The 23337-nt window shown below is 45.5% G+C and overlaps 1 protein-coding gene across 12 annotated transcripts in view; it reads right to left on the reverse strand.

The window, feature by feature from the left end:
• The window catches only part of ZMIZ1 (zinc finger MIZ-type containing 1), a 346350-nt gene extending 323747 nt beyond the window's left edge, over nucleotides 1-22603 (reverse strand). For 6 of the 12 annotated variants that reach the window (XM_040070539.2, XM_040070541.2, XM_040070538.2 and 3 more), the window contains exon 1: nucleotides 12617-12701. The gene's annotated coding sequence lies outside the window, so the exon portion shown is untranslated. Of the gene's footprint in view, nucleotides 1-12616; nucleotides 12896-13112; nucleotides 13339-22506 lie in introns of those variants that run through there. The other 6 variants (XM_040070545.2, XM_040070542.2, XM_040070534.2 and 3 more) reach the window with 5 other exon arrangements.
• Nucleotides 22604-23337: the final 734 nt, after the last annotated feature.

A 23337-nucleotide genomic window follows, 5' to 3' on the forward strand; every position in this document is an offset into this window, starting at 1 on the left:
GCCTGTGAACACCTGCTGATTTGTAAATGAAGATAAAAATAGTACCCATAGATCACAAAGCCTTCCGACGGGTATTTGAATGCACGATAAATATTAACACAAGTTCAGCAATTCCGCTTTCTATGGTCAAAATGTTGCCATGGCAGTAAATGCAGCTACACCTTTCTCACCACATATTTTTCTCAGCCAGCTATTTCCCCCTTAAACTAGTCATGTTTTCCAGCATGTCCTCAAAAGCTGCTGAATCTGCCCGGTTTAGAATAACAACAGTGGAAGGAGAAAAAAATTTCCATCCAAAAATTTCACTTTTAAAGATCACAGCGTTTTCTAGACATTAAAATTTTGCAAATCAGAAGTTCTGACCCACTGCAGTCTTTACTTGACTTTTTTGGAAACCATAAGTTGCTCAGCAATTTGAAAAACAGGCAAGCAGCGTTACTAAGTGTGGCTACCAACTGCACTATCCTGTTTTGAGAAAAGGTGGCAAACACCCTCCGTGGGTAAACTGGACCTAACATGGCATGAAAATGCAGCAGAAAGTGAGAAACAAGTCCTGAAGCTAAGCCTACCAGTACTTCCATGTGTACTCTAAAGCTCCAACTCCTTAAGTGAACCAATGATAACAGCATCTCTGTCCATTTAATGAGTTTCCAGTGCTTATGAGCCAAGACAAAACCTGAAAATACGAACCCTAAACAGGGTACTAAAGGCAGATTTTGCAAAAGAATTCAAGTTTATTTAGATTTAAAATAATTTGATATGCCTGGATTCCAGTGGCGAAATATTTTAAGGCTGGTAATCTTAAATCAGTCTAATCGTTAGTTGAAGCAGCAAAATCCACTTCCTGTACTGAAAGTTCTTTTATTCGAGACTATCCACACTGCATAGCTTGAAAATGGCACTCAAGGCAAAAACAATTGTGAATTTACAAGCAAAAGGTAGCCTGAAGGCCATCACTGTCACAGTCAAGCTTGATTTATAGCTGAACAGATAGTGTCAAAACATAAACTACAAATTAAACACAAGTCTAAGTAGAAAAAAACGATGGTTTTACACTATGATGATAAACTACCAAAGAAGCTCTGGTGTTTGTAAGCTGTTAATACTTACAATGTATACAGATATTGACTGATACTATTACATCCCCATGCTCCAGTCCCTTCAGCCAAGATGACAGGGTCACCATTCAGAGAGTTGTGCAGAAGATGCACTCACTAATTGTGAGCCCACATTAAACCATGAGCTGAGTGTGCAAGACTCTGTTTTCAGGTTAAGGAACAGAGTCTCCTTATAGAAAGAACACTAATCATAGCACATTTTAGAGTTCAAGAATCTTTTAGTTATTTAAATCCACAATATGCCATTTGTTAACCATAGCATTTATTAGGAAAACAGATCAGAATTAGTCATATATGCCTCATTAGGAAAAAAAATCCACCACCATGAAAAAGCTGATTTTACCTATATTTTTAAACTTAAGGCAGTTGAGAGGTCATTTAAAGTATAATTGTTCTTAGATTCAAACACAGATACACATTCTATCCTCAGATGATGTCTCTAGGATCTGATCACTCAAGCATGTGTATGATTCTTCACTGACAAACCACCTGACTCCTCTACTTGTGCAACTTGCATTACTCACAAGAAATCCTTGGCAGAGGCAGACCAACATATGTTAATTACTGGGCTGCATTATAATAGGTCTGACATCTTGTTTTTCATCCAGGGTTTAAAATAAAAGGAAACAACAGTTTCTTTCAATACAAAAAGTACATATTTTCACAACTCAGGCTAAAAATATTCTACACTAAAAACACAAATAGATCAACTGCCAAAAAATCCGTGTCTCTTCAGTTTTCCTTTGGGGGGGGGAGGGTTAACAATGAAGGGAAGCAAAGGGAGGTTGGTGTGCATGTATTCAGCTTTCATTTACTACAAAATATTCCTAAATTGGGTGCAATGGGTAAAATGGGAGCTTGACTCCCCAGTATTTCATTTCTTGTATAAACAGTTTTTCAGGTAATGTTGGCGGCCAGTTTCTACAGCAAAATAAGGTATAAATTCATGAACACTGAGGAGAAGCATGACTACAGCAAATATATACTTTAAAATATATTTTTTATTTTTCATATGGCAGGAGATATGTACTTTTTTTTTAATATTTTATGATTTAACATGCAGGGATATCGCTACGACAAGATGCTGGCAACATTACAAGTATTTTTGATTTATATTTCTTTTTATTGAGAAAGAGATACTGAAGACCATAGCTGCAGTTTCAGAAAAAGGAGTAAGACTCCACACTGACATGCTGTTCCTTTCTGGGTGACCAAATTCAGATTTTTAAATATGAATTTCAAATTGTATGACACCATAAAACTGCTAGAAACACGTGAAGTTTCACTGAAATTTTCAAAATACTAATATTCTAAACATAGGCATTGGTACCAGATTTTCTTTCATGAAAGGTTTCGAAAAAAAAGTTTATGCATTGAATGATTTATACCTGCATTTAGGATGCAAAACCTTTAAGAATGCACTGAAAATGCTGTCTCAGAAGTTTGTTTTGTTTTGTTTTCCCAAGTGATTAAACAGGTGTATCACACAGCTATGACCTGCTGTGCATCCATGGTTCCCCCTTGCCTACCCCAGACTCCCTGCCCTGGGTGCTGTGCCGAGGCAGCGCTGGTCCCTCTCCGAAGGCAGAGTGCCAGCCAAGAAGCTCCAGCCAGGAGCAGACAGATGGTGGCCAATAAGGAAACTATCACAGCGTCTTAGTCACCATGGCACAGCCTGGGCACCACACAATAGCAGCCTGACTCTCATCGACTTTATCCTCCTTTCAGCTCGTTCCTGTGTTTACCTGCATTTGCCGGGCGCTCCCGGCGCTGGGCACACAGATCCGAGCTGTCTTGGGTGAACCACTCCAGTGGGACGGGGCTTACAAGGACCCATCAGAGCCCATCAGAGAGCTAAAGGCAGATATCCAAAGGTTACAAAACACTGCCTTAAATGCAGCATACCAACCACCACTCTGTGGGAGCAGCTATGCTCTAGGGTAGCTAAGTGCCAAAGTCTTAAAAATAGATGTTCCAAGTACCAATTAGTTAACAAAAGAAACATCGACAGACAAATCCTAAATTTTCCGTATTCTTCGCATTTATCTGGGGATAAAACAACCTTGCTTAAGGATAAGACAAGCAGCACAATCCTGAATGCAAGGCACTCATTTGTTTCTCCCCAGCCAGTTCCTTAAAGCTCCACTCTAACAGCTGAACCCTCCAGCAGCAGCCACTGCCACCACCTCAACCCTGTCCTTCTCTTCCCCGCAGACCCTACACACCTCTCAGGTGCTTTTCAGTTGGTTCCTTTACGAAACAACAATCTGCCATAAATACAGGTGGAATAAAAATGATTGCAAATATTTTCAGAACCCATTTGAATCAAAAAGCCTCTGAAGCACTAACCGTCCTCAGCACTGCCCTTTGCAGAAAGGGCCACCGCCTCACCAAAGCCTGGGCAGCGCCGAGCACCATCTGGTCCGTGCCCAGGGGGCCTTTCCGCTGTGCCAACCTGCACAGCTCCAGCCAGTGCCACCGGCACTGGAATCCAGCAGCCCTGCCCTCCCTGCCGCACAGACTTCGAGGACACAGCAATTTCATGGGGATGTTTTCAAATATTTATCTTCTGTCCTGTTGCCGATTCCTTCTGAAGTATAAACAGGATGGCCATGCCTTTATGTGTAATTCATACCCAAGGATCACTCGGAACGCAAGGACTGGTCTGCAAAGGAAGCATTTATAATGCTCACACAAGTCCAAGTACAGCATCTTTCATCTCTAAACTGTACCTTTGCTAAACACCACGTTTAAGTATTTGTTATCAACAAACATTGCAAAGGTTCCCCCGGATTAATTCTGTACTCGGTTTCTCGCTGGTCACCAACAGCTGGTGTTTCACTTGTCCTTTGCTAAAGAATAACCAGGCCAAACGAAACAGTGACTCCTGAGTTACACATAAACAAGCCAGTGGCCACGGCAGAGGTGGGACTTTGTTTAGTGGCCTTTGAAGCCCCCCTGGGTATCCAGCTTCCCATGCAACTCCTGCACACCTGTTGCCACAGAGCCCCCCGGTTTCTCCTTCCTTCCAGTCCCACCTCAAAGCAGCTGGGACTGGGGAGTGAAAGGCAGCGCAGAGCAGAGCTGAGCAAGCCCTTCCTCTGCGAGGGCTCCCCACAGCCACATGAATTGCTGTGGCAGAAGCAGATTCAGAGCAGGCAATGCAGCCCGAGCAAAACAGAGGGCAAATGATTGAGAAAGGACACAGCACCCACACACTTATAGTATATATTTATACAGAAAGCTGCAGGAAGAAGATGGGAGCCCAAGTGTTTTAACTTGCAAGGCTGATTTAACAAAGTCTGAGAGGGCTCTGCTAGTGACCCAAAATAACTTCTCCTTACATAATACTGTTATGATTTTAATGTGAGAGATGTCAGAGTATTACAGTGCCAAAAGCCAAAGCTACGCATTCATTTGGAAAGCTAGCAGGCTCCCATCTCTAATGGTATCTAACTCCAGCTGGACTGCAACCCAATACTTTTGAAAACAGTGATGTAGATTTTTGGAGAAATCTCACACTTGAGAGAACAAGCAAAGACCCAAATACAACTCCTGCAACAAACGTCTAAAAGCAGGACTGATAGCTGCTTTAAGTCTCACCAGGTGAGACATATCAGAGTGGGTGCCTCAGATTCAAAACCGGACTTGTGAATGGGATCAATTTGAACACTAGTTTGTAGAGAAACAGCCTTGATAGCACAACACACGCTGAATTTGCCTTTTTAATCACAAAACTATTATCCACATCTGCACATAAGTGCCCACTGCAACTCAGGATCTTGGTTTTCTGTGAAACAGAAAGGTGAGGTTGTGTGGTTTTGTAAAGCACCTAAAGGACAGTGAACTGAGCGTGCAGATAGTCAGGATCACAAAAGCATGAAAAGGATGACAGTTCACTGGCCTGACATCCTTTAGAACAAGAATTCCAGCTTAAAAAAAAAAGAAAGTTTAATTAAATGTAAAGTCCATCAACCTGTGCTAAGTGGAGAAGAGAAGCTTTACTTGAAAAGGCTTGAGGAAAGCCTTGGGTTGCTGTAAGGGAGACCTAAGCATTAGCTGTGTAACGGCTGTAAAGAAGCTAACTTCCTCTAACTTCAGTGATCCCACTGCTGGGAAAAGAGTTATAAGCATTAAACAAACACAGAATTTACAAGAAGGACACTGAGGGACTGGGTAGACTGCCTGACAACCATATTATTCTTCTTTTCCCCTGCAAACCTGCAGGATAATAAACTCTTCTCTCTTTTATCTATGGGTTGATGGATATAAACAAACAGCTCTTCCAAGTGAATTCAGTGTCAACAAAGTCTCTAAAACTGCTTTTTAAAGCATTTCCTTGCCCCCTTTTTGTAGAGGAGGGTAGGGTTGGCAAAGTTTGGCAGGACAGGGGGAGATAATAAAATGGCTCTTCCATTATCTAAAAATATGTAATAGTTTTTTAAACTGTGCTTATTGTCAAAAATAGTTTAGCTGCAGGAACTTCTATTTTGCAATGTATTTTAAGCAAATGCATTCTCTATGAAAATTTGCATGCTTATAAGGCTTATTTTTGTCACTTACAATAGCCAAGATCTTAGAGATGTACAATACTAAGGAAAACTGAGGCTCGTGGGAAAGCAATGAATGTAAGGTATTTCTTATTTTCACATTATCTATGGGGGCACCTCGCTTTCGGGCTGCACAAACAGAACTGCCGTTCAAACTGGGCACAGCAGCAGGACAGCAGTTGATGAATTTCTCCCACTTCCTCAAGAAAGTAGCTATAGTTGGAGGGGTGGAGGTCTTGCAACTTAGGGCTCTAGCCTCTCCTCCCTGTCATTCAACTCTTTTGTGGTGGGTATTTTCCCCTCACACATCACACTCTCACACCTCTAAAATAACCAAGAGCAGACAGTAACCCTTGAGCTGGAGAATGCCCATCTAGCAGGCTGAACAACAGTCATGTCCAAGAGAAGAGCACAGGGGAAGGGTCTGAGCTTCACGTGAAATCAAAGTCATAAAAACACCTTACAAGCTTATGATGATTTTGGTGAGGTAGTCTCCAAAATCTTCTTTGTCAGTGTGAGACCAGACAATTTCCAAGGAAGCCCCATTTCAAACCTTTTCAAGCACCAACTGTCCCACAGGGTCAGCCTTGACACTGTCCTGCACTTCTCCCTCATCCCATGGTGCCCTTATTTACACAATAAACCACAATAGGTCAGTTCATCTGTTTTCGGAATGGGTGCTCAAAGACACGAGAAGAAAAACCTGCACTGATGGAGATACCGAGGTGTCTATTTCAGAGCAGCTTAAAAGACTCCACTGTTCTCAGAGGGAATCAGGAATGTAGCCAAGAAACAAGCAGATACACATCAAGGGAACTCTTTTTGCCACTAAATGGCCAATTGAAGCCCCTACTATTCTTGTCATATACCTGTGTCACTGCATACCCAATAAATAATGCTTTCTGATTAGTTATGAGACTATCTAGAAATCTCCAAGACAGATACCGTTCACTGTGCCAGTCAGCCCTGAAGCCCCAAAGAGATGAAAAACTATGCAAAAATGACAACAAAATAGACAACACAAACTTGTAAAGATACTGCTTTTTTCTCTTACTCCTCAAACATGTTTTTACCTAATCAGCAAAGATGACAAATGGTATTTCACAGCACAAATTCTGCCATACGAAAGAGGCAGTTTCCCCACAATTTTGCATTATATCAAGCAGTCCGTATTTTCTAGTTAAAGCTATCTGGACCAAGCTGACTACTAAACTAAATCACCAGAAGAGTTTACCAGTGACCAGGCAAAGAGTTGAGAACATGAGAATAAGTAAGATGGGGGGGGGGGGGGGGGGAAGACCACAAACAATATCCATACTGGTTCTGCACGACACTATCAGATTCATCACTTCTATGGCTTTCATTCTCGTGCTATCTTTGACAACACATATGCATTATCACTATGTTAAGAAGAGTTCCCCTTTCTGAAGTCAGGCCCACAGCAGTGCTGCTTTTCCCTGGAAATAAAAAAGGCCCACAGCCAATACTGACTACCAAAAACCTGGTATTTAGCCCTACAGGGAGAGGATCATACAACTGGCCTATGGATCGGGCAGCTGGAGGATCGCCTCGGTAGGTTTCACAGGACTGAAGGAGGAAGTCTTAGCATGAGGACATGAGTTATAAATCAGGTCCCCAGCATCTACTGACACAAGCCAGGACAAACAATCAAACAAAAAATTGATAAGAAACTTCTTATATAGACTAACAGTGAGCAGTAGAGGTAATACAAACTCACACTTCTATGAAATTTGCGCAGGTTTGTAGCACTGTGCATATCAATGGGTTTTGAGCAATTTCTTTTCCTCCCTCCCCCTGCCTGGTACTGAGCCAGGAGCCTTTCAGCTCCACTTTGGGAATAAAGTCAAAGCTGGTCTGCAGAGTCAAAATAAACCCTGGATTATCAACCAGGGGATATGCTTCCCACATTTATGTTAATAGAATGTTGCTGTGATAGGCTGTATGTGACTACCCCAATGTTAGTACACTAGACAAAATACAAGCCAGATTGATCTACAGAATTATCCATGTAAAGGACAGAAGTCCCTTTTCAAGCTTAGATATTTCACTAGATCCTAAACCTTATTTAAAAATGCATCAGCCATCACGAACTGCAAAGGATTTCTTGGATATTACACCATTCACTACAGGAGTAAAAATTACTTCCTCTGTCCTCTGCTATAGAACTAAAATGTATAAGCAACTGAAGGTAACTACAGGTATTCCAGGAGTGATCACCCACGTGAGCCTTCAGAAGGGTAAGTTCTTTTAAAAAATGAGTCATACCCTACGGAGTAACTTAATCTATTGACACTCACAGGAGAAATTAGGTTGAAAGTGATTTTGCCTGTCTAAGAACAACTTTGCTTTTTTTACTGGATACCTCATACCCATAGAAATCTGCCCTGCTCCATAACGGGAAGGGCAGAGGCACTGTACTGAAGCCAGGAAACTTCATCTTTGCAGGCAATGCAGACTTCAGTGTATCTTAAACTATTAGAACCAAAAATAACATGTAACAAGTGTAAGGCCATCTCCTACTCTCCTAATACACTACTGCCTCCAACAGTCTAGCTGTGGAGATCCATTATAACTCATCGCCTGGACATTCCCCTAGCAGCCTATATTGTCTTTAAAATATTCTAACATTAGCCAAGCTGAATGTTAGTGATCACGTGAAACCCAACGGAAGTAAAGAATTGAAAATTGCTATGTAAGAATTTTCTGCTTTATAGTAAGAAAGAGGGAGAAGAAAACCAATCTGGCAAAACAACCTTTTGAGCCAAATACACCATTTTAAAGCAGGAATTATTTCTAATACCACTGACAGCCTCAACTTGTCATCAGCAGGAATGCTTGGAGTGAAGATGTGAATTGAGTGTAAGGAAAACATACAATGTCTGAGCAGGAGGTCTATCTGTGGTGGTTCTGTATTGATGTGTTGTTTGCTGTGTTTTCCCATAAAACACACCTAAATGGATGAAGAGGGCTTGTGTTGCTTGTCCCACAACAGGCAGTTTTCAGGAAGAAGCATAAACCAACATAAACTTTTCGGCAATATTCTCGCTGCTTTGCTGTAATACAGGATAGGATTTCACAAAAATTGGTCTAACCAGGAGCGAACAAATTAGCCAATTGCATAGTGGTCAAAGTTGCTACCACAGGCATTAACTGCAGTCCTACTTATTTATGAGAAACAGGCTTCCCAGGTAAAGCCATAACAAGCCAAGCTCACGCCTCCTGCAGCATTTGATCACCCACGTTGTTAGAGCAGCACAGCAGGCACCACGAGTTCCTGGCCAGCCACTACCTCCCATTTCTCATAGTCACATTATCTTCTGTGTGACTGGAAAAAGGCTGGATCCCTGTTGTTCTGAAACGTATCAACAACACTGGGGAAGGCAAAAGGAATTTCAACTCTTTTTCCTTTCCCAGATCTATTCTTCTTCCTTTTCAGGAGAGAAACCAGGCTTTCCAGGCTGCTAGTACAAACATCAAGTTGCTAAAAACCAGCCAACATTGTCTCCAACTATAGTATCGGTGATGTAATTGCCATCTATGAGGGTTTGGGGTGTTGGTTTGGTTCTAGTTCGGCTTTTTTTTTTTTCCCCCAACGGAAAACCTTTGGAGCCCATAAAAGTGGAAGAGATTTGGGGCAAAGGGCAAACAACTCCCAAGAAAAGTTATGAATGGAACTATGCTACAGAGCCTTGCCTTTCCACTCCTTGTACAGGAGAAATCATTCAGATGTTGCAAAAACTGATCCATTATCTTTTGTGGGTTTCTTAATCTAAAAACAGAATTTTACGCCATACTAAGATTGCAGACTTATTTAATCTCAGAGAGCACAAAACATTCTCTGTACATATACACAGCAACTCACTTCTTTCCTGAAACAAAGTTTTCATTGATCCTTTGCCACAGACTCAATTATTGTTTCTAATCATGATCAACGTTTATTTAAGGTATTGTGAACTATAAACAATGCACACAATAAAAGCATCTGTCCATGTTGACATTAATGTAATTGGCAGGTTAGATACCTATATCAACTGGTCCCAAAGGCGTTCTTCTTAAATTCAGAAAGCCCAAAGTAAATTTAACTTACAATTTACAGAACAATCTTGAAATCAGCCACTTTTCAAGGTAGTGTTATCTTGTGTAGATAAAAATCACAATCTGTCAATTCAATCCCAGGAAATTCTTCATTGTTTTAAAACATAATCCTAAAGACTTTTTTTTTTAAAAAAAAAAAAAGCTTCTTTCTTTTTTTTTTAATGCAGTGGATTCTGCAAAATTCCTGGTCGTCCTTGCAAACATGGAGAAAAATAATCTTACTCTCTCAATATAGCAATTACAGATATACATGTGAAAAGAGCAGAAATCAAGGCACTTTGAGACAACACTTAAAAAGATTAAAAAAAAGTACTTGACTACAGGATATTCAGGGGATTTCAAGTCAGGTTTTCCATAGCCTCATTTTAACAGTAAGCGACCTTTTCCTTCTCCTCCTCCCCACCCCAAACTCTGAGGAAAACGGCCACCAAATGCACTCAGCTAGCCTCAAAGTCACACGTGCTCCATTGCAGATCTTGCTTTCAATGTCTCTTTTGTTTGACGGCTGGTGTTTCAACATCCTCAGCTTGGAACAGAGAAAGGTCAGAGCGAGTCTTCTGGCATTCACAAACCTGCACCAGGCCACGCCAAGAGAAGATTGATGCCATAGTACATTTTCCCCAGTCCAAGAGAAGGAAGCAGAACTCTGAGTGCATGACCAACTACGTTCGTCAGAGGGATTCGTTTCCCAAAGGTGTTTAGCTTTGCTACATTCTTTTGTGAAACTTTTCTGCTGGTGCTAGTAATATTTTTGAGTTACCCACTGCGCCATGTTACTGCCCCAGTACCGTAACCTGAACAGGTTCCCACCAGTAAGTCGCTGTAGCCATACATTCCAGCACAGAGCCTTTTTGTTGTTGTTATTCCCCTCTGATTTTGCTTCACCCCTAGGTTATCCCCAGCACCCTCACACCTGTCTGCTGGCCTCACCTTTCCTCCCCTGCGTGGGGAGGAGAGGGTGCACCATTAAACTTCCAGTGTGCAAGGCCAAGGTCCGTTTCACAGCTAGAGAGAAGCTGTTGCTAAAGATTCCTTAAAAGCTTTGGCACTTGACGGCAGTTGGAACTACTCAACCAGAGCTGGGAACCAAAGCTTTGCCACAGCATTAATGGGCTTTTGCCCTTTTAAATTTTATAAGCCTGTCGCCTTTCTGATGTGCGCAGTTTTATTCAGAGCCCCAAATGGCCATTTCATATTTAAAAGAAAGCTTGCATAGGTAGCACCCTAAAACTACCCCAGGTCATTCATCACCCCAGCACTCCTACTGTCTCTTAGGAAACCTTTGATAGGGCATTTGTTCAGGCTGCCAAGTTAAATCCTCTTCTCTCGTGTCAATGCATTGAAAAAAGCAGTCAGAACACCAGCTTCACTCGGGCCTGCTGAAGTAAATGGAGAAAACCAATTCCTCTGGCACCACAGAGCCATTAAGCCGTTTGCTGATTATTAACCGAAGCACAAAAATACACACGGCGCACGATCGGACGACGGAGCAGAGCTATGCCTTAAGTTTGCTTCGGTCTCGCCAAACTGACGGTAGAGCCGCAATTTGCACGACTCGTGCAGCTGCCGGGCTGGTGAGCGGGACCCCGGCAAGCCCAGACAAAAGCGGCGATGCGGGGGTCCCGCTGCCAGGGCCGGGCAGCTTCCACCTTCAGCAAAGACGGCGATGGGGGCTGCGCTCGAAGGGGCACCCCCGAGGCGCCGCCCCGCGTCTCTCACGGCAGCCTCCGAGGCGGCACCGAAATTAAACTTTACACGTGCAAAACAAAGTTTACAGTCTAAAACCCCGATTATAGTAACAACTTCCTCCCCCTGTCTCAGGCTGCCGTACTCCTTTCCCCGCTACCGCGCCAGCCCAGAATGCTATCCCGAGCCCCGCGGGGGGGCGGGGGGGGCAAGAACGTGGCTGGATGGCTCCTATTTTTATGTTTACATTCCTGAAGTGTCTTTTCACGGGCTGCCATTCCCCCTCTCCCCGCGAGCAGCTCCGCCGGCCGCCCCTGGCAGCGCTTCCCCCGCTCCCCTCGCACAAAGGCGGGCGAGCTCCGGCCGGGTCGGGCCGGGCCGGGCACCCCCGGCCCTCTGCCCCCGCGCCCCCTCCCCTCCGCCCGGCGGCTTCCTGGACAGATGCACGGGGGGAGGGAGGGGAAGAGGGAGGGAGGGGGGCTGCTCCTTCCTCCTGCCTGGCGAGAGAGGCCCAGGTCCCAACTGGCTCTCAAAACCCAGACACAAGGAATTTACACCCAGGCGAGCTTCCCGGAGCCCCGAGAACACGCGCAAGCTTCCCCACGCGTCTCCCGAGCCCCGCACGGGCGGCCGGGCACGCACCCCCCGAGCCGCAGCCCCGGCCCCGCTGCGGGGCTCCAGCCCGCCCCGACGGCGCTCGCCCCGGCCGGGGCCAGCCGCCGCCCCGGTCCCCGCAGCCCCCTTTGTGCTTGCGGCGGCTCCGACGCCCGCCCGCCTCACGCCGCGGCTGCTCCAAGTTCGCCCCGGGCCGGGTCCCCCCGCGACCCCGCGGCCGGCCCGGGAAGGGCACTGCCCGGCCAGAGCCGCTTCCCCGCCGCCGGGCCCGGCTCCGCGGCTGCTCGCCCGCCCTCGCCCCGCGCCCTCGGCGGGGACACTCTGCCCCTTTAAGAAGTCTCCGCACATTTTCTCCCCTTGCAGAATAAATATGTTGTTGTTTTCCTTTTTTTTTTTTTTTTTTTTTTCCCTCCCCGTACACCTATTTCCCCAGCGTGGCCGCTCCATTGTTTCTGCTCCGCCGAGAAGCAACCCCTGCCCGGCCGCGAACGGGGAGGTGCGAGCAGGGAGCGCAATAGACGCGAAACTTACCTACGGATTGCAAAGCAGCCTTGCAGCAGCAAAATAATAAGGAAGAAGGCAGGCAAAATCCTCTTTCCCCAACTGATTTGCAGCTCTACTCGGGTATTTTTAAATATATAATTTTGTTTATTCCCCTCCTTTCTTCCTTCTCCCCCTGCTTTCTTTTTTCTTCCTTCCCCCCCCCCCCCCCTTTTTTTTCCCCCTTGCCCACAGACAGTGAAAAGGAGCTCAATGTTAGTGGGTGAGTAAGTGAATCAACTAGCAGAGAGCACAGCAAGTTGAAGTGTCAAATTACATTGGCTATTCTATTACCAAAGGGCCATGCTTTGTGGCTGCTGGCAAAATCTGTCCCAGATTCCTATCTGAAAGGGAGCTGCCTCCTACAGGGATGTTCTTCCCTTCGCCCTCTCCCTTCCCCTCTCCCCCCGAAACACCCCACCCCGCCCCCCAAATCACACCAAGTTAAAAATCTTAGATACGAGTTAAAATACAAATATTGTCTTACAGTGTCTTTTAAGGCGGGGATTCTCGTTCTAGTCTTCCTGAATACCAAGCACTCGGAAACCCTTCCACTCTGGAAACTGAAAGCTGGAGAATATGTATACTCCCTTCGGTGTTTTTGTATTATTAAATAGGGGAAAACCACCCTGGACCCAACACACTCTCAAGCATTAGGTGTCTCCGTCTCTGTCGTCTTCACGAGAGAATTTTTACGGGCATGGAAGGAACTACCGGGCGGGCAGGGGGATTACACGGGGACGCCGAGACATCCCGCCGCTCCGTTATTGCACTTTAGCCCCCCGCCCCCCTCCATTTACTGCCACCACCGCCACCCTCGGGGCCGCCGTTATTTCCAGAGCCCGGAGCTCCCGCCACCCAGGTAGGAGCGGGGTTCTCCCGGGGGTCCCCGCTCAGCCGGGGAAGCCGGGCGGGCGGCGGTGCCCGGCGGGGCGGGCCCAGGAGGCGGCCCCGCCGCGGGGGGAGCGGTCAGGGGCCGGGGCCTCCCCGCCGCCCGGAGCGCGGCCCCCGGCGCTAACAATAGGGCGTGTTTTTGTGCTGTTTTCTCTTCCCCTGTGCTCCTTAGGAAATCCATCCCGATTTCCAGGGAGAAAAGAAGAAGAAACCGTCCTTGTCTGACGAGCACCAATCTGCTAAAAAACGTCTCCCTCGACTTCTCTTCCCCTTGATAAAACACTTCCAGGACAATCAATATTTTATGATGAGTTGTTAATAAGCCTAATATATTCATCCCTGCTCCAACGGGGCTTGTTAGATTATGCAATTAAGATAAGCAATTTAAACAGCACTGTGTAGCTTCTCGCTGGTCACATTCGTCTTGTTGTTGGAGGAGGAGAACGATCGGTACTGTAAAGGGATGTCGGATCGCTCGGGGAAAGGGGAAAATTGTCTAATTTTTTTTTTTTCCCCCCTCCAGCTGCGTGCATGCGGAACAGAGCGCTACCGCCGCTGTCCACGCCGCCCCCCCGGCGGGGCTGCCCCCCTCCGCCGCCGCTGGACGCGCTGATCTGCGCGGGGCCGGCGGCAGCGGGGCTTCGCCGCCCGCCCGCCCCCTAGGGCACTGCCCCCGGCGCGGCCCCCGCCCCGCTCATTTACGCCTTCTTGGCTTCCCCAGAGAAAGACCCCTCTTCCTGCCGTTCTCCCCGTGCCTCCAGCCGCCCCCCGATCGCCTCGGGGACGCGGGGGGGTCCTGCGGACGCCGCGCCCGCCCCCAGCGCGGAGACAGAGCGGCGGCCGCCCGCCCCGGCAGCGCCGCGGGGGGAGCCCCGGGCGGGCAGCGGCCCGGCGGGGGTGGCCAGCCGGTGGCGGGCGGAGCGTCCCGCCGCTCCGGCGCGCTCCGGCTCCGCGTTTTGCGAGCGGCCGCGGTGTCAGCCGGGGAGCGCCGAATAACAAAGGCAAGTTTGAGAGCAGCCGCCGCCGCCGCCGCCGCACAGGCTGCGGTGACGTCAGGGAACAATGCCGCTGCCAGCCCGCCCGCCCGCCGCCCCTTAAAGGCGCACGGGGCGCTGCCAGGGGCCCCCGCCGCCGGCCCGGGGATGGAAGGGAGGGGGTGCCTGAGCTGGGCCCCCCGCCCTGCAGCCCCCCGACCGCCTGCGGGTTCCTGTGGCATTGCCCGCCGCACAGGGAGCAGAGGAGATTCGCCGTCTCACGGCTCCTTCCCTCCCTCCCGCGCCGTGCCCCGCGCGGCCTCCGCCGCCCTAATCGCTGCCTTCAGCCGCCCGGAAGACGCGGCGGCCGCCGGGGCGGGAGCGCTCGGGCCCCGCCGGCCGGGCCGCAGCTCCCCGCGGCGGTGTGGGGCCGGCAGGCCGCGCGGCCTAAGGGCCGCTGCCCCGGCCGCACGTACGAGCCCCGAGATCCGCCGAGGGAGTGTTTTCGCCAAAGGTCCGGCACCTCGGGGGCCAGGACCGCTTCCAGCCAGTTCGGCTTCTGCTCCCGCAGTGACCCTCGCCTCTCCCTGTCACGGTGCCCTGCCCTCGTCCCCGAGCCACAGCGGCCCCCGTGATTGTAACCTGTAGTCCACAGGCTTAAACAGCGGATACTGTCCAGTCAGTGCAGCCCGTTTCACCCCTGCACAGCACTAGATGTCTGATCGAAACAGGCGCAGAAAAAGCCCAGCCTTTTAGGAAACCAAAAACGGCACACTTTAATCTGATAATCACACAGACTTCAGGGCATCATACCTTAAAAATTATTTTGCAATTAATATCTTTTTTTAAGGTATCAAATGTAATATCTTTTTAAGGTGTCAAAACTTATGTCTTGAGCATGGGGAAAGTCAAAGCAGTAGGTTTTGATGCTTTATGGCTTGCAACCATCTTACAGAAATAGAAGACTGGAAAGTTAAATCTTTGTGCAGCAGCACCATTACAGGGTTACAAGGCCTGTCCACTGTATTTAAGCACAGTTCCACTGATACCATCCAGGCTGAAAACAAATTGGTAAACACACATTTACTTTATCAAGCTTTTTGTAGTTTTCCTGCGGACTGTGTTCCACATGAGCACATCATGCAGGATTTACCAGCTACATCCATTACTCTGCCTTCTTTCAGCAACCAAGTTACCTGATCAATACAGTTTGTGGCTAGGAAAATAAAGGAATTGCAGGAAATCATTGAAGCGATTTAGCAGGTGCCATTGTGCCCTCTGAATCTATCTCTACTGAACTGGGCTGTGCCACACACTGTTCAGAGTCACCAAAGGGGTTGGGAGTGCTGCCTGTCCTCAGGGGATGTGCAACCCTAGCAGCCTTTGCCGCTTGCAGTCATTCGAGCTCAGCCAGCATTGCAATGACAGCTCGCGTTAAGCGGTGTCACAGCCAGATCCCAACTGTTACACCTGCCCATGCAGAGCCCTTCACTTCTACAGTCACAGGAGATGTCTCCTGTTTCCTCCATAGGATGTGTTGGTCACCCATGAAGTTTTGCCCCAAAAGTGGTTGCAGCAGTCAGCTTATCTGTGTATTTATTTTGGTTGTAAATTAAATGATTTCCCTGAGAGTTAGGGCAACCTTAGTTTTCTCTGACCTGTACTATGATTCTTGAACTGAGAAAGGTGCCACTAACGCATGTTGATGTGCTTTTTTTCAGCCAGGGACAAGGCTAATCCCCTACAAAGAACAAAGGACTTTTATAGCTGCTCCAGTTCAATGCCAATTGTGGCATAAAGGGTGGACTGGTCAGTTTGACTGAAAAAAAGAATTTGGAGTTTACATGTATGGCCGGGTTAGCTTGGGGTATTCAATGTTGCCCCAAGAACACCCCTCTAAACAAAGTCCTCAGTTAGGCCAATCAGCCTAATTATCCAACTCAGTTGCGATGTCAGAGCAAAGCAAAAACAGTATTCACAACATGACGAAGGACTGGGCCCTTTTTGTTTGTTCTAAGAGACCAGGCTGCTCTTCGTGTTCCCGACAATGCCGAGACCAAGAGAACTTGGAACGGCTTTTAAAACAGAGGCTGCACAAGCCACCGTGCCTGATCTGGGATCCCGGCTTAACAGCGTTGTGCAGTAGCAAAGCCGTCAGCAAGCATGCAGACAGACAGTTATCCACGTTATTCCATGCTCCGTGGTGGGCCTGTCCACGAGGGATTAGACCAAATCTGCTAACCTCATTTCTGTTATATAACCTAAGACAGATCTGAACGCTTTTCTCCAGAGGATTGTATGGTAAACCAGAATATCACCTCCCCCTAGCCTTCTTCAGCTGCAGTTCAAATTAGGTTTTGCTGCTGTCATAATTCATCCTGTACCATAATGAAAATGGAATTGATTGAGATGGCATGTAGACATTGTGTCTAGACATACCCAGGTTACTTGTGTATACAAAGTTTATCAGGTAACTGCTCTCAATGTTGCTTTTTGTGGAGCGTAGGATTTAGCACAGACCACAGGGGACAAAGGTGGGGAGTGCATGCTTAGATCCCAAGTCCACGCTGAGCTATGGTGCGCTACAGCCACTAGTAACTAAGCTCCCTAGGTTAAGAGCTCACACAAGTAAGCCCAACAGGGACTGCCGGTGTTCAATATGCACGAAAAGCTGCCTGGGATCCGTGCTGATTTCGTAACAGGCTGACATCAGCATTGCTTTTCTGGTGGCTGTTTGCTACACACACCCCTGGCACCACACCAGCTGATGGTCCCCAGGTACACACATTTAGAAATCTTCTCACCCTCATGGAACAATTCATCTGTCAGGACAAGTCTGATCTACTCCTCTGTCATAACCCATGGGTTTAGCTTAAGCAAATGCTTAGTCTGATCAATAGTTTTGTTGCAGTATAACAAGTCTTTTTCTGATATGGCAACAGCAAAGGATGCCAGGAATACTACCGGATGCAGTAAAATTACACCTATGTGAAAGTGAGATGAACTTTCAGTAAGGCTGTAGTCAGGCTGTACACATGAGAAACTAATACTAATAGTATATACTATACTATATAATATATACTAATACTTTTTGTCTTTTTGTAAAGAGTATGGGAAAGAAAACAGGGCTTATTTGGATTCATAAATTAGAGATGAAATTACTATGCAAAGATATTAAGGAAATTTGCAGTTATGCAGCTGGAGCCCTAGAAGAAAAAGTACACAATTTTACTGAGAAAAACAAAATGAAAACTATTAAAGACATGAAGATGGAAATAACTGGAGGTTCGGACTTTTCTTTTTTCTCTTCCCTTCTCCTCTTGAGGCCTGAAAGCCTTTGCATATTGTCTTAAATTTCATGCTTTGGTCCTCCTCGGCCTGTGCTGCCTAAGCCACAGAGTCATTTGTGACTCCAATGAGGGGCTGGATTCCTCCAAAGGAGCTTTCATGTGACAGGCAAGACAAGGAGCGTCAATGAGACGTTTTTTGGTCACTAAGGATACACATCGTGTCTTTTGTGGGAATTTACATTGACACATTGTTTTTACAGTCATTCTTTCTAAACCGGGCCACTACTCACACCAATCTTCTGCAAACTGTTCTCTGTACTGCAAGCCCAAAACTCACTGTGGGGTGCCACAGGAAGGCAATACAGACCCTCAACAGGCCTCCAGTCTTGCAAACACAAGCCCCAAGTAACTCTGACTGCTGAGCAACTTTGCACCCATGGCTCAGTTACGCATGGGGCATATTCTGAGAAGGATCAGAGCTGCAGTTTATGGCATTGTCCTCAGCTGTCTCACACACGCCATACACGATTATACGGGGGGGTTGATTAGTTTGACAAAGAGAATAAAGCCATTAAAAATTACATAGGAAGATAACGCTGAACACCAGGATGCCTGCCTTCAAGAGGCAAAATTACAGCTTAAAAAAACAAGGGAAGGAAAGGATAGGAAGAGAAGGTGTGGTGTGTATAACATAATGAGGAGGAACTTAACGTATGTGAGCTGAGGAAATGGAGCATCATAAACATGCCATTTATATAGTGCCAAAAGGATGCTTTTATGGGGATATAAACATTAGGTACCCCTGAGCATGCAAGCTAACCTTCTTAGGAAGGTAAAGACTCTGCCCTGTTAGAGCCAAATCCAAGTCCATATTCGAGAATCAAGCATGTCTCCACTTTGAGAAATTTCAAATCAAAATTGGGTCTGCGCTGAAATCACTTGACTCATCCAAACCTTGCCCTTAAAGCAAATAGTTTCTAGGCATCCTAACTGAGATTGATAAGAAGGGACTATAGTCACTTCTGTTGTTATTAAACGCTTTTCAAACTACATTATTACAGTTTCAGGAGAAGATAGCCAGCACGAGGTGTGCAACATCATAACAAAAAAAACCCAAAAAAACCAACAACAAAACAAACAAACAAAAAAACCCACACCACCACCACCCCCCAAGGATTTTGAATGACCATAACCATCAGGACTTTATTTTTAATCTCCTCCATATAAAGCAATTGGATAACTTTATGTAACCCTAGATACGCCTGTAGCTACCTTGAGAACTCTTCACTTGAAGTGAAGAGATGTCCATGGTATGGATTTCCATTTCATAGATGACAGATAAAATACTACTCCATCTTTCTATCATCTGACTACCTACTGCCAGATTTTGTCAGGAAGCAGGTCTTCTTTCGGCCTCACTAAATTTTAATAGAGAAAGTTAATGATATTTAAAGGACAACAAATTAAACCACGTATAAAACATGAATGTTGCAGTCAAAGCTGGACTTCTGTTTTTCCCCTTGTCTTCAGTTTTTGTGTGTTGAGGTCAGAGGAAAAAGAGATGACAAAAAACACCAGCACCAAGTGGAGAACTTGCGTTCAGCTCTGGTTTGAGCATTTGTGAGAGATTTTAGTCTAAACTGGCTAGGCTGACAATGTGAAAGGAGAGCAAACAACAGTAAAATAAGATGTTACTCTCAAGACAGTGAGAACTGCTTCCTATCAGACAGAGCTTGCCAGGACACTATAATGCTTTGTAACACAGCTAGTCATGCTAAATAAAACATAGCCTTAAACACACTTAGGACTGGATTCTCAACGGGTCCTCCAACTAAGCAAGCAGCATAATCTATTTTTTCCCTAACCAACAGTATTTAGTACCACAAGGGATGGTTAATACAATTCCCAAAAAAGAAAAAAAAAAATCATAAAATACGAATAAATAATCATAAGTTGCTTTCATACATAAATGTTCTGGAGCATGGAGTTTTATTCACTATCAGCCATATTGATAATAAAATATGCCTGAGAGCACAAAGTGTTACTTTATTGCATTTAGCAGCAAGAATTAGCCTCTCAGTTTTTCACTGCCCTAACAAACAGTATGGTTTTTTACTGTCTAAGAAGAGATGAAAAACCAAACCAAAACAAACCCCACTCGCTTCCATGTGGCTATATTCTCCAGAGGCATATGTATGTGCAAGTGGCACAAAAGGCCATGAAGGCTTGATCTGTGGTCCATGAAGTGAAGGGGGGGGGAAAAAAAAAAAAAAAAAAAAAAAAAAAAAAAAAAAAAAAAAAAAAAAAAAGCAGATTATTTTCATTCCTATTCTGGGGGACTACTTAGGGCAGAAGGAGCAGTGAAAAATTTCGTAATAAGGCTCTCTTGCTGAAGTTCCACAGGCAATGAATTCCTTACAGCTGAATAGGAGAAAAAGTGCAAAACTGAACACAACAGGAAGAGGTGTGGTCCCTAATGCATCATTTGCTGTATTTTATTGTATGTGAGCCAAGAAAAGTAGAAGGCCACTGAAATTCCTAGAGAACAGAAGAGTCCAGAGAATTATGGAATTAGCAGGCTTTCTAACGCTTGGGATATTTATGTTAAATACTTTCTATAATAAAGGAAGCATGTGTTTTGCAAGAAAAAGTATTAATGAGCTGAAATTCCCCTCATCATAATTCAAAGATTAATTAAGATAAATAATATAATTAAGTAATTTGGAAACACTTTTTTCCCCCAGTAGTAGACATTCAGCTTGACATAACAGCCAAGGGGCATGTCATGAGGACTCCAGTCATGCTGACACTTGTAACTGGAGGAAGACTGCAGATGCAAGAGAAATTTGGAAATTCTATTCAGGTGAACTACAGATGTGATAGAGGATATAGCTACAATTAACCTCTAGGTAATCAAGAGGCGTCAGTATTGCACTAACTGCAAAAGCTATGGCATCCTGAAAACATTGCTGGAAGTATGTCTTGTATTTTCATCTCACTAGAACTCTAATTTGGACAGCTTATTGACCTACTTTCTGTATGTCACTGCTTTCAGCATGTTAAACCCCCCCTCCTCAAACACTCACGGCTATTTCGAATAAGAGCAAGAAAAAGAAAGACTGTAGTGCAGATGTTGCTTGTGCATACAATCAATGCATCCCTCCCCCACTAAAGTTTAATAAGGATTGTTAGTACATCATTGTAGCTGGTAATTGTGTAGGTACACATGGTAATTGCATGTATTTGCACTAATTATGTAAATGCACAATAATTAAAGCTCCAGGGTTTTCATGGTAAATTTTTAAGACACTCATGGATTTGTCATGGCAAAAGTGTCAGTCATGTAACCCAGTGGGAAAAGGGAGGAGGAGGAAGTTCAAGAGAACATAGTTCTTAAATTAAATGCAGATATTTTATATATAAATAATTGGATAGAGGACGCTGCATCAAACACAGCTGTCGTGCCCAGGCACACTTTTTTTCTGAGTATTTTATCAGATTTGAAAAATAAAACCTAGAAAAACTAAAAATCAGGTACACCCCCGCTTTATTCACCTAACATCTCATCCTTTTCATTTAACCAGTGGAAGGCAGAAGTGAATTTGTGCTCTTTTTGCCGTTGTGATCGCTTCGTAATGTTACCAGCTTTCTCCCTCTCCCACAGGCCTTATCACACTCCACTGAACACGTCAGTGGAAATATCTCGGCACTGCTTGGTTTTGGATCGATCTCCCAGCACGGCGCGCTTTCTTAGTGCAAGAATCGTACACTGCAAATTCAAGTTGCTTTTTGGGATTTTCCCCCTTTTTTTATGTCCTCCCTTAAGACTTCAGGCATTCTCCTCACCCTCAAATCTTCAGATACAAACACGCAGGTTTCCTCTGGGGGGCACCCAGACCGCCCTGCAAGCACTTCCCTGGCACAGCAGGGAGGAGCTGCCAGTCTGCCCCCACCAGCCCCAGGGACCTTCAGGCCCTGGGAGAGCTAACTGCACCTTCATGACTTCAGGCACGTGAAGGAAACACAGCTGTGGAAACACAGGGTACATCTTCTACAAAACCAGCAAAGGGGCACATGCATGTTCCAGCTGTTTAGCTGTTTTTAATCACTTCTGCAGCAAACCTGAGCAGCTCCACAGAACAATCCCATTATCCTTACGCTAGGACCACAAGGGGCTGTTCCAGAAGCACAGCAAGATAACATAAGATAAGGCACTGTGAAGTCAGAGCACTACTAAGCATTTCACACTAAAAAGCCTTCCCTTTCAAAACACACTGGTTGAGGTTTTAATCACTTAAGTCAAGTGCTGGCTTTTTTAGCCATTGAAAATTGTCTACATTCATAAGACTTAGACCACTTATAAAGCATCAACGTGATTGCACTTAATGCAGAAATAATCTGCATGCCCTCACCCCCCGCTTTGGTTGTGGGTTGTTGGTCCCCACAGCACAGCAGCAGTCTCATGGGGTCATGTACACAGCTGCCCATCTTCGCTCATGGATGCCTCAACACAGCTTTAAGCCACTTAAACTTGAGAGCTTGAGCCAAGGCACAAAAGAGAGCTTCCTCAAGATTTGCAACAAAACTATGAGAAGATTGGTCAGACTCAAACTCACACGTTGCTACCTATTTAAGTCTTACCCCATACAGTTGGGTCAAAAAGCTCTCTGTTCACATCTCCTCCCATTACAGTGCCCAGCACGACGCACGCCGCGCTCCTTACCTGGAGGACTGGCTCCTGGGGCAGCAGAAGATCCCAAACTACAGCCTCGAGACACTTGTAAAGCTGCACTCCAAACCTTCCCCAAGGCTCCCTGGGGTGTGCCCGACTGCTAATTTCAGGAGGGCTTTTAGTACAGCTGTTTCAAATTGGCTCCTCAGCCACAGCTGGGGCAGTAATGAGCTCTCTCTTTAATACTTCCTGGGCTGGAGGGCTTGTCAGGAATACTGTTGTTTTTTGAAAAGGCCTGTTTTTGAATGTCCAATCTATTAATTGTTTTCTGCTTAAAACAAAACACACACACACAAAAAACCCAAAACCCACCAAAAGCAACCTAATTCACACAACCCCTTCTCCTTGCAGATACCCCAGTCCTATTTCTGAGAAGTGGACTAATAAATGCTTCTGCGCTTACTTAGCAAAAGAGAAAAAAATTAGCAGAACTACATTTGAATCAAAACAGCACATATTTTTCCTGATACTCCTTTATTTTTAAAGCTAAAAATTAAAGAAAAAAATGTAGCTATGTGATAACAATGGGTCAAATCTAAGAAAAAATATTTCAAACACAGCTTTTAATTGGTGGGGTTCAATCCAACAAGAAAAGCTGCTAGGGACAGAGTAATTTCAGCTGTGTTTCTAACATTAGACATATCTTTGAGGTTTTTTCCCCCCATGTTAATAAAAATTCCTATACTTATGCTTGATGGGGATTAAAGATGGTAAGGTGCCATTTTAAAATTTTCAATTTGCAGTAATGTTTTATACTTAAGTGTGAATTTTTCAGGAGCAGAGGATTTCACACAAATGAAGCCTTTCTTAAAAAAAAAAAAA

Source organism: Hirundo rustica, chromosome 8 (assembly GCF_015227805.2).
Source record: "Hirundo rustica isolate bHirRus1 chromosome 8, bHirRus1.pri.v3, whole genome shotgun sequence".
Classification (NCBI taxonomy): Eukaryota; Metazoa; Chordata; class Aves; order Passeriformes; family Hirundinidae; genus Hirundo; species Hirundo rustica.